The 14284-nt window shown below is 42.7% G+C and overlaps 1 pseudogene; it reads left to right on the top strand.

Annotated features, from left to right (window-relative positions):
* Window positions 1-5099: 5099 nt before the first annotated feature.
* Window positions 5100-7015, top strand: LOC102522103 (annotated as a pseudogene).
* The last annotated feature ends 7269 nt before the right edge of the window (window positions 7016-14284 follow it).

Raw genomic sequence — 14284 nt, 5'->3', positions numbered from 1 at the left:
CAATGCTTATCAAACAGTACTCAGGCAGCCGGGGCTGAATAAACTCAGCATCTACCCAGGCAAACAGTTCCAGTTTTGCCTGCTTTCATACAAAAGGCAATACTGATTGGTTCTACCATAAACAACCGAAGTCTCCCTCTCTCTGTCTTCATCCACAGTCTTGAAATGAGGCACCAAATGGACTGGGTTTTATTTTAAAAAATCTGACCCCAGCCCCCCACTTTCCTACCCACACCAGCTCACTCAAATACTAGCCTCCTCTTTCTCCCCTGTGTTCCCAGCTCTCCCCTTCATTGCCTCAGAGTCAACATTGCCAGATGGAGCCCCGCCAGGAAAGTGACCTTGAATTACTGACTTCAAAACTTCCTTCTCCCTATCTCAGCCAGGCAGAGCTACTGCTTTGGCCCAGAGATCCCGTAGACTGGGCCCAAGGGGAGGCTGTTAGGGGCCCCCTGAAGTCTGAAGCCTCAATCAAAGGCCTGACCTTGAGCCAGCATGTCCTAGAATGACAAATTATCCCTTTCATTCTGTTCCCAGTTCTCTCGCTCAGAACACAAGCAGAGACCATGGAAGTCTCTGATATTTGGCTTTTATGCCATCTGGTATTATCAGGTACCAGGGCCTCATTGTCTATGACTGTGAACTGAGAATGGATTCCTGAGGATCCTTTTGGCCCAAGCAATCAGATTCCATTACCTTAGTCAACTGCCTACACTGCCACTTCTGAAATGGTCATAAAGAAATTGCTGTCCACCCCCAGGGGCTCATCTGTTTCTTTATATGGTGGACCAGGGTGTCAGAGGCCTGGCAAGAGGCAATACTACAGCTTTACTGTGTTCCAGAGTCTGGCCTTTACCTGCGGGGGGTCAGGGTGGAAGCACATGTCCTTTGCAAGCACAACAGCAGCCCAGGGCAGTCAAAGCAAAGTCTTCAAATTAAACTGCTCTCATTGCCTACCTCCCATGTGCAGCCTTCCCCATACAGTATCTATTTGATGAGCCAGCTGGTGTCAGCTCCATTAGCTCAGAGAGGTTGGGACACTTGCTCAAAGTCACACAGCTGGGAAGCAGCGGAACTGTGGTTCATGCCCATATACCTGGTTCATAGTCCATAGCTCTCTTAAGGAGAAATAAGAGGAACCAGAGCCCCTATTTATTGCACTTGTTTGAAATTCTTGGTGGTGGTAACCACTGAAAGGCACTTCAGAGAAAGTTGATGTTTAAAGGAAAGGTGCTTAAATCTTCCAGTTTGGGGTCAGGAGAATTGGAAACTCCCACCCTTACACATTTTAATCAAACCTCAATTAGTTATTGAGTCTAGGTCATAGGCAAGTTCCCTGTGGAGGCACAAAAATGCCTATCACTCAGTCTCTCCCCTTCAGGAGCCAAAAATCACCACAAACCGGGTGCAAGAAGAAAGGGTCCAAAGAGGAGTTTAGATGACACATTAGGCATCTGGCAAAGAGAAAATCATCTGATGGGGAAGACCCTGGTGAGCTAAGAGCGGGAATATCCATGAAGCCTGCTCTTACGGGTACTAAGATGTGGGAGGAGGCTGGCCAGGCAGACTAGAGTGAGGGACTTCACTTCATCCACGTGGACACTCCAGGGCGTTAGTTTCCTGGTATGTCTGTATGCGAGGGTAACATCTGGTAACCGTGGTGGGAGGATGTCAGGGAGTGGGAGATTAGGCCTGGGGAAGGGAGGCCAGGATTCCTGAACCAGGGACAGGCCTGACACAGGGGCCTGGCAGAACCCTCAAGAAGTGCAAGACTCCACAGTGCAAGACGGTGGAGAGATGGCATCTGCAGGAATTGCAGCAGGCTGGATGGGGGAGGAGTCAGAGTGACTCAGACCTCCATCCCTGGGCTGGAAGAATGGTGATGCCATTATTAGAAATCAGACAAGGGGAGGGGGGAGGGTTGTGGGGGAGGTGTTGATAGCAGAGCTATTTATGGTCATCTCTAAACTGATTTCCCTGCCAGTAGTCTGTGCTCCCTCCCCCTCCCATCTGCCCTCCCCGTCACTCTGTCACTGAAGCACAGCCCTGAGCAGTCACTCCGCAGCTCCAATACTGGAGTAGCCTTCCACCAGCTGACACAACAAAATCTGAACGGCTTATAACATTGTATGGCCTTCACCTCCCTCACCACCCTTCTCTTCTACTATCCCCTCCCAGTAAGAACCCTAAATTTAGCCATTCCCCTGAGTCGTCCTTGACTCTGAGCAGTTAGTTGCACTATCCCTTCCTTCTACCAGGTGGATTATTTTTTAAATTTTTTTTAATTGCATCAGGTGGATTCTTTCCACTCCCCAGAGTCAGACCCGACTCATCCTTGATGGCCAAGTGCAAGCCCATCTTCTCAAGTCTGCACTGGGGGTGAGGGTAAGGGGTGGGGATGCACAGCATTCATTCACACCTGAATCATCACAAAAGGTCAACAACTCCCCAGACCCCCTCCTCCTGATGAAAGAATACAAAATATACCTCTGATTTTAACTTTGTAAAATGAATCTATGGACAAGGACAGATGGGATCCAGAAACAAATTTGGAAGATTTTAAAACAGTATTTAATTTCATGAAATTTTCTCTCAGAGTGCTTAAGTTAATCTTCGAAATTCCAAATAAAACATGAGATCCAAAGTTGGAACAGGGGAAATGATTGAAAGGCATTAAAAAGAACCAGAGGCAACATTACCACGTCGGTAACAGATACCCAGAGCATAAAGTTTTCTCCTAGTTTGTGGCAGTCTTTTGTTATGATTGTCTCATTGCCTGGGCAAGTCACTGAATTTCTCTGAGCCTCAGTTTCTTCAACTGCAAATGGAGATAATAACAATACCTATTCTAGCAGTTATTAGGGTTAAATAAATTCATGCAGATAAAAACGCTTAAAATCGTGCCTGCCATACAAAAGAGAAAACTGAGGGTGGTGTTAATACTATTCCTTTACATCCACTCTACACCAGTTTATTGAGCTCCTATGATATGACAGGTGTGACCCAGGGTTGGACAAGAGGGCACATTTTATCCCTGAGAGAACCTCAGTCCACTGGAGATGCAAACAGGTCATTTCAAAATACAACGGATGTGGCTGGAGCGCATTTCGGTAGCATCCATCCTATTATAAAATGCACATAACCTTTCATCCAGCAATTCCACATTGAGAGACTGACACCATAGAAATACTCACCAAGTTGTGCAGAGACGTAAGTGCAAGGTGTTCACTGCAGCACTGTTAGTAATAGGGAAAAATTAGGACTGACCTAAATGTCCCTTGTCAGTTGCATTAAGAATGAGGTAGATCTATATTTGCTGATGTAGAAAAATGTACTGTGATATACTAAGTGAAAACAGAAAGTTGCAGAGAAATATCCCACCGTAATATACATACATATATATGAAAAATTAAAGGCACGGAAAGCAAAGTATGGGGAGGGAGGATAATGAGAGACTCTCAATTTCTAATTTACACAATTCTATGGGGTTTGAATATTATATATCAAGCATCTATTTTGTAACAAGAAAAAGAACAATCAAGATTTATATAGCTATAGATACAGATTTTTTTTTAAATTTTAAACACAGTAGTTTATATGCAATTCGGTATCATCCAGAGTGTCCCATATCCCAGCACAATTTGCTCTGGCAGCTTCCTTTAAATTGAAGCTTTGGTCTCCCAATCTTTCCATTCTCGGGCAAAGCGGAGGGTTAAAGGGGCTAGGGGAGGGGAGGAGGAAGTGAGGTAAGTGAAGAGGGGTGAAGGCCCCCGCCGGCCACGCCCCCTGCCTGCGGCTCCGGCTGGAAGCAGCCACCCCAGGTGCTCCGGAGGAGGCGGCTGGGCTGTTCCTGGGGACACAGGAGGACGAAAGATCAGAAGTTACTGAATGTAAAGTTAGGTGGAGGTGCGACCTAAAAGTGTGGTCCATCCTGGAGGAGGCTTGAAGGGGGTGGGGAGGGTACCACGAGATCTAAACCATTTTCATAATACTACTAACAAGTCACTTGCCTTTCTCTCTGTGTTAAAATTTGCTCAAGTGGTGCAGAAGCACCAAGGGGGAAACTGCTGGCACCTCACCCTGAGTCATGACAGAAGCTCCAAACTGTACTGGTAGTGACTTTATTGTTCACCACCATGCACTCTCCATCATAAAAAAATTTTTTTTTAATTTAAAAAAAAGTATATTAATAAGATCCTCTTAATAAAGCATTGAAAATAATAATTTGATTAATTCTTGAGTATACATCTTTCCAATATCCTATATAATAAAAATGGAAATATATACAAAGCACTCGTGCTGCAGATGCAGGTAAGACGGTAGTCTCCTGGAAAAGCTCTCAGAAGGAACCCGAGTGCTTTATTTGAGTTGTGAGCCGCAGCAGCTGCTGTCTTCATAGAACACCATTTTTACCGGAAAGAGCAACTGATAGGCCATTCAGACTTGAACATTTGGCAGATTTTTTTTCTCAAAAATGAATGAAATGAGCCAGTCACTTCAAGGAAAATAACTGACAGTATTTGTCACCAATGATTTTTAAATTTGAGCTTTCAAGAGAAAACTAAAAAATTTTCCGGTACCTCCTCCAAGCGGAAATCAATGAAGAAACCTAATTACCTCCTCCTCAGCAAAGAGAAAACTAAACTTTTAGAAAACTTGTATATAATCTCCTTGAGCTTGAGAGCTTCCCAATTCTTAATGATGTTTCTAATGAGATTAATGGTATTACCAAATAGGATTTTTTTTTCATATTGTATAATGAAATGTGTCAAACTTTTGGAAGATCTGCCTAACTCAGTGAACCAGTATTTTCCAAATGACTAATGCATGATGTTAAAAAATTATCCATAGGTAAAAGATCTATTCAAGAACTGACTTGAGTGCAAGGGGTTTGAATGTAACAGAGTAGGAAAGGCATGTTGATGTTGTTTCAGATTCCACATTGCAATTAACCTTTGAGAAAGTATCACTTGTGCATTTTGATATAGTAAGAAAATACCCTGGGTCAGGCCTCACCCAGTCTCAGCAACTGGGAGACGAAGGTTGGGCAGGAGTCCCGGCCTGGATACCCCCTAAAAAGAAGGCCACCAGAGCCTCGGCCCAGTTCAGCATATGCAGATCAAGGAGCCCCTGGTACTTGTGGTGCCCACCACGGCCAGATGCAGCCCCCAGACCCAGACCGTGGTGCAGGCCGGGTACATGGATGAATCCCAGGTTGACCCGCGGTGGCCTCCGTGGGCTGCAGCCCAGCTGCCCAGTCCGCATGGAGCAGCTGCACCAGCTTGGAGCCCTTTACTGGAAGCCGACAAATATGAGAATGATTCAGAATTAGCAAAGATTCGTAAAGAGAAACTACTTCTTTGGTGGACGTAATAACCATATGCAAAGATAAATTGCCAAAATACCAAGAAAAGAGTCAGATGTTTTGCTGGGAGCATTTGTACTTGGGTGTGAGATTTGCTGCCTCTTGGAAAGCAGTGGATACTTTGATGAAAGAGATAAAGAGGACTCAGATTTTCGTGGAGAAAGGAGACGTGGTAACTCTTCCTGCAGGAGTTTGTCACTGCCTCACGCTGGATGAAAAGAGCTACGTGACAGCTGTGTGGATGTTTGTGGGAGAACCAGTGTGGACCGCACACAGCCGGTCAGCCGACCATTTCCACTCTCAAGGACAGAACACGAAAAAAAAATTGGGGGGTGGGGGAAGGTAATTAGGTTTATTTATTTATTTATTCTTAGAGGAGGTACTGGAGATTGAAGACAGTACAGGAAATTTTTAGCAGGGACAGCAAGAGATGCTCCCTGGGACCTAATATCCTCCTTGTAAAGATCCTAAACATGATAACTGAGCAGAAAAATTTTCTCTTTGCTTTTACATTGTGGACTTGAAGCTACTTCATCTCCTCCAACATTATTTGATCAGAATATTTTTTAATAAAATGAGCTAGAAAACTGATTTTTACATAGAAACAACTGGAAATGTGAAGAAATTGCAGTCATTTTTTCCAATTTAATCAAGATCAGTGGATCAGACATTTGTTCAACATTAACCTGAATGAAAGTTTTATCTCCTGAAATAAAACTGCTTAGATGGAGAGGAAGGTATAGCTCAGTGGTAGGATGCATGCTTAGCATGCAGAGAGGTCCTGGGTTCAATCCCCAGTACCTCCATTAAATAATAAGTAAATAAACCTAATTACCCCCTTCCCCCCCAAAACTGCTTAGATGCTTTATCTGGACATGAATTTTAGACTTTAAGCCAGATATCAGTCAACACCATGCCTGCCTTATAAGAAAGTTGTAATATAGAAATATTTTTGGTCTTTGTCCCCAGTTCCTGGCACAGAGCACCTAAAACCCTTGGAATTTCCTGAGTGAGAGGAGTGGCCTTCTGTTAGCCATAGGTAATTCTTTCTGAGCATCTCAGTTCCACCGGAACAGAAGCTACTATGCTCAGAACCCTTCTGGACGTCACTCTGTGGATCTCTTCATCTGGCTGCTCATCTGTGGCCTTTATATAGACGAAAATAAATTGGTAAATGTAAATCAACATTTCCTGAGTTTTGTGAGGTGTTCTAGCAAATCATGGGACCCAAGGAAGTGGGGATGGGAATCCCTAATTTTCCGCTGGTGAGTCAGAAGCACGACTGTCCTGGGTGTGCGATCGGCATCAGTCTTGGGGGACTGAGCCCTTAACCTGTGGGATCTAATGCTGTCTCCAGGTAGACAGTGTCGGGGTTGAGTTATGCTGTAGGACATTCAGTCCTGCTGAATTGCTTGCAGTTGGAAAACAAACTAGTGGTATAATAGTAGATAACATAACTAACTAGATATAGGACACTTCTTTCTCCCAAAATTATCCCTTGGAGCGGAGAGTGGGACGGGGAAGAGCTCACATATTCAAGGCACGCTCTCAGTTGCTTATTCTACTTGCCACTTTCTTGTTCAAAATAAAGTAAATGCCTTAATTAATTCATTAATTTTCTAAACTATTCTTTTTTGGGGGAGGAGGAGTAATTAGGTTTATTTATTTATTTATTTGATGGAGGTACTGGAGATGCAACCCAGGACCTCATGCATGCTAAGCAGGCACTCTACCACTGAGTTGTACTCTCCCCCTAAAATGCCTTAATTTAAAAAAAACAGAAAACAAAAAAACATTGGTGTCCGGTCCCCTTCCTGCTGCAGTGAAATCTCAAGTTCCACAGATTCCTGGAGGCTCTTCTAACCCAGGGTGCTGCCTGTACTTGTTTTTCTCATCTCTCATTCTTTTTAAATTCATGCTTAACTCCTGTGGGAGAGAATAGCTGTCAACAGCTTTAATTAAACTGTACTTGTAAAAAATTATTTTCTTCTACTCCACTTTACATTTTTGGTATTGTTGATCTTTAAACATTAAATGATCTTTGATAATGGGAGGAAAAAAGAGAATATTCTCAATATCTGAAAAAGCTATTAAAATACCCCTCCCTTTTCCTTTTCCACCTACATATCTATGCGAGGCTGGATTTTCTTCATATACTGCAACCATAACAACACACGGCAACCGACTGAATGCTGAAGGAAATGCGAGAAGCCAGCTATTTCTGGTAAGTCAGATATGAAGAGAGCTGCAAAAAATGTAAACAAAGCAACCCTTGTCATTAAGTCTTCTGTTTTGGAAAGTGTAGTTATTTTTAAATGAACATATAAGCATGTTTAAATTTTTCTGTTTTAACTTTAAATTCAGTAAATACGGCTTTATATAATCCACATAAACAAAAGCTCTTTGGAGTCCTCACAACCTCTAAGAGTGTAAGGGGGTCCAAAGACCAAAAAGTTGGAGAATTATCCTAGAGGAAAGCACTAGCAGCTCAACCAAAATGCGAGCCACGTTGTCACACACAAGAAAGTCAACATTTATACAATAATGCGATGTAATATGTAATCCACATTAAATGGTCCCAAGATGTCCCAATAATTCCTTTAAATTTGGAAATGGGGTCTGGGATCCAGAATCAAGGAATAGGCATTGCATTTGGTTGTCATGTCTCACTAGCTTTCCGTAATCTAAAGTAGTACCTTGTTCTTTTGTGAGTGGATGGGTGGGAAGTGTTTATAACATTGCTGTTTTGGGAGGGAAGGTTTAGTTTAGTGGAAGAGTGTATGTTTAGCATGTACAAGGTCCTGGGTCCAATCCCCAGTGCCTCCATTAAAAATAAAATAATCAATCCTTCAATCAATCAATAAAGTACCTCCCCCCACCAAAAAAAATTAAACTCTTAACTTGACTGTACAAAGTTTAAAACTCATCATTTTCTGTATCCTTCTTAGGAATATGAGAAACTTAGATGATTTCTGTCCAATTTCTCCTCTCCAATCTTCCATGTTATTATTCCAGAGTGTATTCGTTCCACTGGGTTTTCTGAGGCTCTTCATATTTTTTAAATAGCTTTATCAATATGTCTGCCCTTTCCCTAGCTCAGCAAGGTGTCTTACATTCCACTCCTACCTCCTGAGTTCAGTTTTCTAATAACTGAAGGGCATCATTGAACAGACCTTTCCACAAAGATCTGTGAGTAATTAACTTTCTCTGTCTCAAATTGTTCAATTTTATCTCCATTAAAAAAAACCCCTGAAGTATAATATATACATATGCATATACAGAAAACACATAAATTATTAGTGTACAACTTATGATTGATTGTTGACCCATTCACTACCCAGATCAGAAAATGTAACATCACTGATACCCACCTAAACGCCTCTCAAATCACCTCCTAGGCGCTATGTTTCCCAGCTTCCCCAGAAGTAACTGCTAAACTAACTTCCACTAAAATAGGCTGGTTTTGCCTATTTTTGCTTTTCTGTAAATGGAATCATACAGTATGTACTCTGTGTGTCTTCTCAACATTGCGTCTGTGACATTCATCCATGTTTTTGCAAATAGCTGTACTTTATTAATTCTGTTGCTATATAAAATTCTAATTTATGAATCTGCCACAATTTATGTATCCATTCTACTGTTCATGGACATTTGGATTGTTTCCAGTTTGGGGCCATTGTTAATGATGCTTCTGTGAATGTTCTGGCACTTGTCTTTCACTGCACATGTGTATGAGATTCTGTTGGATGATAGTTAGGAGTGATTTACCGGGTCATAGGCTACATACTTAAGCATTCAGCTTTAACAGACTCTGCCTGACAATTTTCCAAGTGTTTAATTTATATTCTTCCAGCAATGTATGAGAGCTTCCGTTTCTCTGCATCTTTGCTAACAGTTGGCATTGTCATTCTTTTCAGTTTTAGTCACTCTTGTGGGTGTATAGTGGGTTTTATGGTGGTTTTAAATTGCATTCCCTGTGGTCTCTGTGGTGCAATTGCTCAGTGCGTTAAACTGATAAATTGCATTTCCCTGGAGACTAGTGAGATTGAGCTCCTTTTCATATACTTATCGTCCATTTGAATAATCTCTTTTGTGAAATGCCTGTTTCAAGTTTTTTGCTTATTTTTTCCATTGGATTGTCTGCTAGTTTGTGATTTATAGGAGTTCAGTATATATTCTGATGTATGAGATCCCCTTTGTATACATTCTAATGAATGATGATATATATCCCTTTTTGGATATATGTATTGCAAAATTTTCTCCCACTCAAAAATTCTTAATTTTAATTTAGTCCAACTTATTAAGCTTTTATGTTTATATTTTGTTTCCTGTTTAATAAATCTTTTCTTAACCCAAGATTATGAAAATATTCTCCTAGGGGGAAGGGTATAGCTCAATTGGTAGAGCACATGCTTAGCACGGAAGAGGTCCTGGTTTCAATCCCCGGTACCTCCTCCAAGCGGAAATCAATGAAGAAACCTAATTACCTGCCCCTCAGAATACAAACAATAGAAGACACATACGTGCTTTCACTTGCTCCACAAACTTGTCTTTTCCTTTAACCCATGCTGATACATGATGTATCTCAGATTTCTTGGAATTAAAAAAGAAAAGAAAATATTCTCCTATAGTATCTTCTAGAAGCTTCATTGTTTTACCTTTCACTTCAATATCTATAATTCCTCTGGAATTTATTTTTGACACACCCTATTTCAGATGTTAAAATGTAGAAAACCATATGTATCCAAGAATTGATAAAATTCAGTTACTTTGCAACCTCCATTTTAAATTTAAGTTTAACAGGCATTTTTCTCTACCATTAGATGTCCTACAAGACTTTTTAAAAGAGCTGCCTGATAGTTGTTAAAAAGAGACAACAGTCCCCAAATGGAGTCACTTTTGCTAAACCCCACGTCAGCAAATCAAGGCTTAATACCTAACCTAATGGCAATTTCAGCCTCTCCCAGGAATGTGATCTTTAACCAGCCAATTTGAAATTACCTGGTCAGCACTAGTGCAGTAACATGCATGATAGACCCCACCTTCCCCCCAAAGGGAGGTGACCTTGCCTGAAACAATCCACTTTTAACTAGAATAAGTTCCTTCCCTGCCTCCTTCTGCCTATAAAATCTTCCCTTTTGTACAGCTTTTCAGAACTCCTTTCTGTTTGCCAGATGGGATGCTGCCCAATTCATGAGTCATTGAATAAAGCCAATAAAATCTTTACATTAACTCAGTTGAGGTTTTTTTCTTACTATATATTTTTATTGAAGTATAGTCAGTTTACAATGTTGTGTCAATTTCTGGAGTACAGCACAATGCTTCAGTCATATAAGAACAAACATATATTCATTTTCATATTCTTTTTCACCATAAGTTACTACAAGATATTGAATATAGTTCCTGTGCTATACAGTATAAACTTGTTGTTTATCTATTTCATATATATTAGTTAGTATCTGCAAATCTCAAACTCCCAGTTTATCCCTTGCCACCCCATCAGTTGATTTTGTTTTTTAACATAGTAATCAGATGCCTCTCACTGGAGAAGGAGCTCTGGAATCAGACAAGCCTGGTTAATATCTTGTCTTCATGTCTTACAATCTATGTAAACTTCAACGAGTTATTTAAAGTTTCTGGGCTTGAGCTTTCATGAGAGGTACCAAGGTCTTGAACTAAGTTGGTTCCATAGCTGGATCTCAATTCCTAATAGATAATTGATTGATTTAGAAGCACTACATCAACTGAAACAGTAGATCAGTTAACTATAGAACAGTCTTACTTATTCATTAAAGTCTCCCAAAGACCTGGGACATTCTGGGAGTCCACAGTTTTATGGGATGTGACTAAGAACAATAAAACAATGTCAAAGTGAATGCCCTTTGGCAGCTGAAAGCCAAAGTCAGGGCTGGCGCCATGAAGGAGTGGCCATTGAACCACTTAGTCACATTCCTTTATTAGAGTATCAGATTATTCTCTATCTGTAGAGCTAGTGATTATAAGAGGATTCCACCTTGTCTTAGCTGGTTGCGTTGGGGGAGAGTTGCTAACTTCTCTGTGGCTTACTTTATCCTCTATAAAATGGGTAGAGTAAAAGTTTAATATGGTGATATTGTGAAGGTGAGCTGAGGGAGGATGAGATTAGTGTTAAGTGATCAATAACAGACACTATTATTCACACCAGTGGTGGCGGATAGACCAGTAAGATTCGGGATTACACTGCAAAACTGGAGTGGGGAAACTCCAAAGGCTAGAGTGGGACTCTGACACTGTTTATGTGGGACAGATGGAGAATGCTGAAACTCATGAGAAGTGGCTAAAGACAAAATTCCAGACATCAGTTTATCCAGTGAGGTGCTGGTAAATGTTTTTAACAACCAGCTCTATGGAGGGGGTGTGTGTGTGTGTGTTGATTTATAGTATTTGCTGATTTCTGTGGTGTAGATACTTCCACGTGGCCAATTTCAAACTATCAACATAGCATCACTGAACACAGAGTTGTATAGGATTTGCATCTTATAGTATTTCCACCAGATAGATACAATACATGTAAATATCCTCAAGAGGAGAAATACTAGCAACATACAGTAAAATAGGAAGTGATGAGTTTTGAGTCCTTTAATATGATTTATTTAATTGTAAGTTTATATCACTTAATTTTTAAGAGCATCTATGTTTAGTAACTGGCTTACAAAATTCCTGAAAATTTAATCTTTGGCTTTCGTGAGCCAGTATAAGCTGGCTCCAGCCACCACTGACTTGGTCCAAGGGTCCTCAATGGGGGCCTGTGCTGTGAACAAATAGCATTCATGTTTAAATTCAGGACCTGGCAACTGGACAAGTGCTAAGGGCAAGTTCAATGTACTTCTTAAGAACCAGTGCTCGTTCCCCTGGTAACTGTGTCCCTTCCTCCAGGACACAGCCTAAAAGGTGACCTTTTCTTTCCCTGGCTCTAAACTGTTTACTGTTCTGATCCACCAGCACCTCCCCCAACGTCAGGACAGACTGTCTCAGGAATGCCTGGGACATGCACGGAGGGCATTTTGGCCAGCCACTTGCTGAAGGATAATCAGGTGCTCACAAGGTCATCCAGATGACCAGAAGGAGAGCAGCAAGCGTGGGAAGGAGCTGCCGGCTCCTGGACTCTCAGCCCCATGGCATCTGCACTGCTGGGTTAGGAATGCCCTTGGCAAATAGACCGCATCAGTCTCCTGCCCTCATATGTTTCAAAACCTGGATTCAAACTACCATCTCAGTTTAACCTCACTTCTCTCTGTTGCTTCTCTACCCCTAGCAAGTAACAGAGACAGTCATAATGCTGACAACTACGTGCACTGTGTATTTGCTCTAGAATTATCCCACTTAAGCCTCATACCAACCCTATGAAGTAGGTACTATTCTTATCCCAGTTCTGTGGATGAGAAATCCAGGACTTAGGGTGCTGTGCTGATTTCGCCACAGTCATATGGGAAGGACCCAGTATTTTTCCTTTCTCCCTCAACTGACTTCCTTCACACGGTAGCCTCAGTTCATACGTGATTATCTTGCATTCTTCAACATGTTGCTTACCGCTAGATATTCTCAGTACAGAGATGGTGGTGGAAGCCAAAAGATTGCTCAAAGAGAACGTGGGCTGTGAGGATGCAGAAGGGGAGGGGAGGAGGGATGGTTGAGACCCTGGGGGGCATCAGCACCTATGGACCCTGAGGAAGAGGAGAACTAGAAGTGCTGTCACAGAAAGTGCGAGCTGCCCGGGGATGGACCACAGAGGGGGAGCTACAGAGTGGACAAGTAAATGAGCACTGAGAGGTATCCCCTGGATTTAGCAATCCAGAGGCCATCAGTGACCTTGGCAGGGGCCGTTCCTCCATTTCTCAGCAGGATGGTGAGGAGAGCAGGAACCCAACAGCGGTGGGTTGAGGAAAGGCTGGGAGGTAGCAAAGTGGGTCCACCAGTGTAGGCTTCTCTTTCACAAGAAGGAAGCAGGAGGGAGGTCCTAGACGAAAGGAGGGCTTTGGGAATTTGGGTTTTAGGTTGATTGTTCGTAGCTGGAAATATCCTTACCAAATGTAAAAGCTGAGGAAAAGGAGCTGGCAGAGGCAAGGCTGACAATGCCAGTGAGAGAAGAGGGTAAAGGTGGCGGAGGCCACAGCCCCGTGCGGGGTCCAAGCCCCAGACAGCAGACAGGAGAGCCTCCGCCTTCTCGCCTGGGGAGGAGGGAGCTGCCATGGTTGCTGCCTGGTGGCTTCTATTTCCTCTGACAGGTGGGAGGCAGAGAGTGAGGGGGGTGAATGGTCAGTCGGGGGCACTGGGGAGAGTGGTGGACTTTGTGACAAGCAGTTTGGGAGAACTGGAGAAGGAGGCTGCAGAGAGCCAGCTGAAGCAGGAAGTAACGTAGGTGCGACAGTCCTCGCAGGTGGCTTCACCCAGCAGCCTTAGACTTAGACTTCTCTGGGAATGCGGGTGTGTCTGTAGCCCTGAAGCTCGTTAAACTCACTCATCATCAACTTTCTTACTGCTTTTGCCAGCAGGAGGTGACACTCTCTCTGAACACTAAAGACAGCTCCCCACTGCCGCCCAGTAAGAACGGCATGGCGCGAGGGTGCTTCTGGATTTCTTCTCACCACACAAGGTCACCAGGAGAGGTCAGCCGTCTGCAGCCTGGAAGAGGGTTCTCACCAGACACGGAAATGGCCAGCGCCTTGTTTTTGGATTCCCCAGCCTCCAGAACTGTGAGAAATAAGTGTTATTTGTTTAAGCCACCACCAGCCTTTGGTAATTTGTTAGGGCAGCCCGAGCTGACTGAAACAACATGCGTGGTAACTCCACGTGCAGAATGAAGAAGTGAGTCATTCTGCCCAGAACAGAGGAGGGCTTCCAGCTCCAGGTCAGTGAATTTTCCACCGTGTCACGGGATGT

Source organism: Camelus ferus, chromosome 27 (assembly GCF_009834535.1).
Source record: "Camelus ferus isolate YT-003-E chromosome 27, BCGSAC_Cfer_1.0, whole genome shotgun sequence".
NCBI classification, from domain to species: Eukaryota; Metazoa; Chordata; class Mammalia; order Artiodactyla; family Camelidae; genus Camelus; species Camelus ferus.
Note: the sequence above shows the minus strand (reverse complement) of the source record. Positions and strands in the feature narration are given on the sequence as shown.